This window comes from Gavialis gangeticus, unplaced genomic scaffold, assembly GCF_001723915.1.
Source record: "Gavialis gangeticus isolate Ggan-Ray unplaced genomic scaffold, GavGan_comp1, whole genome shotgun sequence".
Lineage (NCBI taxonomy): Eukaryota > Metazoa > Chordata > Crocodylia > Gavialidae > Gavialis > Gavialis gangeticus.
The window spans coordinates 24,861,836-24,867,229 of record NW_017729001.1 but is presented as its reverse complement, the minus strand read 5'-3'; the positions used below and the strand labels follow the sequence as shown (position 1 = coordinate 24,867,229).

The following is a 5,394-nucleotide window of genomic DNA, read 5'->3' as shown; positions in this document are numbered from 1 at the left end:
TTCTCTCTTGTTGCTAAGAGAGTGCAAAATAGACAACAGGGGAAATTGACTGATAGAAAAAACAAATGAAACAGACCCAGGCTATAGAGCTTAAATCCCACCAGAAGATATTGGAACAGGCCCAATCCTGAATGTGCTCAACTGTATAGTAAGTGAAGTTGTACAGAAACCAATGGGCATTTGTACTCACGTTTGCGCTACAGCATTGGGAGCTTTTAAAAGTGCTCGGTGCTGTGGCGCATGCATTTGTATAAATGGTGATATGCACATCAGTGCTGAGAAAATGGCAGTGGCATGCTTTTGAATCAAGACACATGGAAGGTGTTAGTTCAAAAGTGCACCGCCACCATTTTCTCAGCCCTGACGTGCATTTCACCATTTATTGAAACGTATGCGATGCAGCGCCAAGAACGCCAGCTCACATGTGGAGCAGATTCAATTAATCTGTCAGATCTCCGGCACATCACAGCAGACAAATGCGTATAAAATGTCCAGTGAGGCTACTCACAGGGCTAGTCGCATACTGGCATACCTCTGCAGAACTGCAGTCAAGATCTGGTCTGTATATAAAGGTCAAGAGGTAGATGCTGATGTCTCCAAATCCATATCGAATTGGAACCCTTCGAATCAATTCAGAAAGATTTGATGATCTGGACATAAACACAGCTTTAAATCTTTTTTCTACATACCTCTGGGTACCAGGCGGCTCATGAATGCTGCAATGCTGGGGCACATGGAGCATCCCACAGGAGCATGGGGGTCTCCCCAGCACGCTCGGCAGCAGACCTGGACGTGGACCAGAAGCACTTCCGGGTCAATAGGACAGCACGCCAGGAGGCCTCCCTGGCTCAGCGACTGGTGGCTCCCGGTTCTGGGGGGGCACCAGGGTCCCTCTGCAGCTGATCACTGAGCCAAGAGGGTACAGGGGCCCCCTAGCATGCTCCCCGGCAGACCCAGAAGTACTGCCGGTCCACTTCCGGGTTCACCGCCAAGCATGTGGACGGCCCCCCCGCACGCACTCCTGTGGGATGTTTCATGCATCACAGCTTTCACAAGCCACGCTGTACATCGAGGGATGTAGAAAAAACATTTAAAGCTGCGTCTATGTCCGAATCAGCATCAAATCTTCAGATTCGGTTGAATCGAATCAGGGACAGTGATCCGAATCAACTAACTAAATCACTGTCCTTGATTCAGGCTGAATCCAAATCCGAATCAAATAGGGCCTGCTTCGCACACCCCTAATATTTAACCTTAGCTGTGCCTGCTGTTTGCTCAGACATGAAGAAGAAAGCACTGTATTCAAAAGCTGGTTTAAGTATATCCCAGCCATTCAATTGGTCCAATAAGAAGTTATTGCCCACAAAAATCCTTGCCTCTTGAATCTCTTCAGGACCATCATGGCTACATCACTCAAACATCTCTAAGGTCCTTCTTAACCATCTCTCTGCAAAAAGAGGCATCATGGTAAACTGAAGTAGGGAGGCCAACTCCATGAAAATATCCACAGGAAGGAGTATTTGCCATTTTGACATGAACATAATTTGCCTTATACACAATGACTTTTTCCTTTAAGGAAAGATGTTGGGTTTCAAGGCATGTGGGTCAACTAGCCAGGTCAGGGAGAACCAGAATCACATTTCTCTCTTACTTAAAACTAAATGCATTTTAAGTGGGATAAAAGCAACCTCTCTATGATTGAAGAAGAGTTTGAAGAGCCCTATCCAGAAGTCCAAATAGGGGCTCCAATGCACTTTAAAAATCAAGAATGAGACTATCAGCTAAGTTACAAGTCACATGCATGAGGGAAAAAAAAAGAACTTTCATTTACTGTAGGAAATACACTAAGAAAAGGGGCTAAGAGGGGAAAAAATGCTAGAAACTTAGCTATTGGGCCACTAATTGCAATTAGGAATTGTCCCATAAAAAGAACCATTCAGCCAGACACTAATAATATGCAGCCAGTTGTTTGCATTGAACTACTCTAACCTTATAGCTGTTTGTTAAATGACTGGAGCTGTCAAGTGGCCAAAGTAGCAGAGATTGTCAAGTGACTAGCAATGGTATGAGTTGCACAATTTAAACTGAAATTCACAGGGTAAGGCTCCGTTCTCCTGGTAGAAACAAGTGTTTATAATGTTTCTCCCTGACCAAAAATGTCTGTTCTGGGGGAAAAAAAAAACCCAACTGCAATCAGGCAGAACTAGCTTCCAGGCAAGTTTCTCCCAGGAGACTGAATGCTTTCCCAAAGCTCAACTCCTCCCTGAGTGGAGCTAAAGGAAAGCCTCCGGTGCCTTCTGGAGGCTGGAGTCACCACAGTCTTTAGAAGGTACATGAGGCAGCTCCTCCTGCCTCTCCTGTAGACTGGGAAGGGAGAGGGATCAGGAACCAGGCTTAGGGAAGCTATCAGTGCCCAAGTTCATGGATCAGCTGTGTAGCACACTCAGCAATTTAAAAGCTAGGGAGTCAGGACCCAGGACTAGGGTAGCTGTTCCCAGCCCCTGCCTCACCATGCATCTACCTTCAAAATCACCCTACATGCAACTCATCTGGGCTGCAAACAAGATGATTTAAAACTAGATGGAGAGTTGGGGAGGGCCTATTTACAGCCTGCCCCTTTCCCAGGCAAGAGAGAGAACAGATCGTCAAGTAAGGGGCTTCCTTAAGGGTGGGGTGACTTTGTGCGCGCCCTGGCTGGAGAACTACCCAGCCAAGGGCTATAATACATTACACTCCAGCTCCTGGGCTATTTTCTCAAGACTGAGATTTTTCTCCAACATTCTTAACAATAGAAATGAATGGCTGTATGCAGCCTAAGAGGAACCCTGACTGATTTTTTAAACCAGTTCTTTTCATAAAAGAGTATTGGTTTAAATGTGACCTCTGGAAAAAGCCAAAATGGGTACATTGCTACCCTTCTCTGCCACAAAATGATTCATGCTTCTGAACCTGAATAATGTACCTAGTAGCTCTAATATTTAATCTGGCATAAAGAAAACAAAATCTTTTCTTTGCCTTCAGAGAGATTCTTGCCTGCTGGCAGCCATTGATAACAATTTCATGCTACCTCAAACAAGCAGTTTTGAAATTAAACCCTCTAGTTGGTGTTGTCATGTGAGATTATGATTCCCAGCTAAATAAGGGTTCTTTAAGAGGATTGCAGGGAATAATACAAAAGATTAATGCAATGTGTGTCATCTTTTTAAAGGTACCTCAAGTGAAACTAATGTGATTTAATAAAAGTATGCTCAGCTGTACCGTAAACAAAAACAAACTTATGTTTCAGTTCTTAAGATATTTAGTCCTTTCACAAAAAAATGCTTTCAAGCCACTGCAGCTTCGTAACCATTTCCTTTACCCTTTCAGACTGAATCCCAAAGTACAAAGAATGCTCCCATCCAATTCAAATATCATGTTTCTAGAGTATATACACACACTGTTCAATCCTGAGGTGCCTTCTTACAGTTATTAGTTATTTAATTAGATAAAACATTGAGAAAATTGAAACAAAGCTTTGTTAAACAGAATGAAAGGGTAATATATAAAGCAATTAAGGTCCGTAGAGAATACCAATTCAAACAGGATTTTGCACATTTCCCCCTAACATTTGGCCAGCAAACAGTTTTTGAAGCTGAAAAGCTGTTGCAGCTGCAGCAAGTGCAAAAGACCTACAGTGTACTTGCATAAGGAAACTTAAGGGCCTAGCATAAGCAGGATACATGGCCTTATTTGTTAAAGGTACCAACTCTCTGACAAACTATGCACTTGCTAGTTCTTTCTTGAGAAACTATAATGCCAATGGTTCTGGTCAAAAAGGAGAAAGGAAAATGTGTACAAAGAACAGACTGAATTCTTTGAAAAGAACACAGATGTTTCCTGCAAGTTGCCTGTGAACCCAAATTCAGATTTAGTTTACATGACCTCTAAAAAGTAGCTAAGCAACTACTACTTTACACGCTACTTTCTGTCTGAGAAAGACAGTAAAACTTAAGACTTAAACCTTTACAGTTGAAGAAGCTTTCTAAATGTATGAATTCCAGTGGGTGATTTGGAAGAGTTAGAAGTAGTACATACCTAGTACTCTAATGGCGAACACAGGGGGGTCAACCTGTGGTACAAGTGCCTTGGGCAGCTTCTGTGTCTTGGTGCACAGCGGTTGGGGAGAAGGCAGGCAACACAGAGCAAGAGGGCAAAAAGCATAAAGCAGAGCAGCAGATTGGGCAGGGAACTATATTGCACTACCCCACTAGGGCTCTTAAAAAAAAGTTTATCATAAGTCTCACACCCTTCTGAATTAAAGGAACTATCCCAATTTTACAATTAGAGGGAGGTGAAGCCAATTTATGTTTAGCTCTAAGCAGAAATCCCACAACCGTAGCAAAAAAAATAAAATAAAAAAATCCTCAACTGGAAGTTTCTCCTAAAGAAAAAGTACAGAATAAGGCCCTACCATTGAGCAGAGGAGGAGAAAAACAGGGGCAGTTGTTTTGTTTTTAATTATCTACTAATGACTACAATAAAATAGTCAACAAGATTCTGAGCATGCACTCATAGGTCTGTGCAAAGGTTAATGCTCAAGCTTCAAATGTGGCCATTCACTGGATGGGCTCATACTAAGCTCCAGATTGTTCTGAATTTGAGCTGTTGCTGCTGCTACTCATTCATGTCATATTCCTCTCTGCCTCTCTCTAAAATGAGAAGAGTAGCAAGGAGGACAACTGTATTTAGGAATTTACTGGAAAAGTGTTAAAAAAAACCAACAAAAAAAACCAACAAAAAAACAACCCCTGCTCTCTTTAGTAGGATACACTTGTTCTTTCCTTTCCTTCCAGAGATCTTGATTGTGGATTCTAACAATTTATCCCATATTCTTTAAAAAAATCCAAACTTTCCTCATGTATCTTACCAGGTTTTTTTTTTTAAATAAAAAATGAAGGCTATTAACAAACTGCACCAGAGGCATACTTTTTATTTCCTGATGCTGTTGATATTTATTTAAATCTTATTGTCCCTCTATGGCCTTAATATACGCTCAGACCCTATTGAAATACTTATTTTCAACTATTTTGCGAATATAAATAGTAAGTGTCCAAACAATTATATGCAGTCTGTTATGGTTGGAACCAGCGTACCGTGTGATATTTGAATTCTTTTCCTTGAAAATATTTATTATGTACTGGCTGTAAAGTAGTTGAAAACTAAACAGCCAGACAAAAGGTATGTGAAGAGGAAGACAAAAAAAAAAAAAAAAAAAAGAAATGGAGCATCCCAGAATTCCAGAAGAGTTAACAATGCAGCAGAAAACTGGAAGAAATTTAAGGAGAGCTTCACCATATCTATGGCAGAGGAGAGAAGGAAGATTCAGTCAAGGTATCTATTTTTTTTAATACAGCA

General features: G+C 41.5%; 1 protein-coding gene across 1 annotated transcript in view; it reads right to left on the bottom strand.

The window, feature by feature from the left end:
• SLC15A4 (solute carrier family 15 member 4) overlaps nt 1-5,394 on the bottom strand; it is a gene marked incomplete at its 5' end in the record, with an annotated part of 56,721 nt that overhangs the window by 13,835 nt on the left and 37,492 nt on the right. The gene's annotated exons all lie outside the window — the stretch shown is intronic.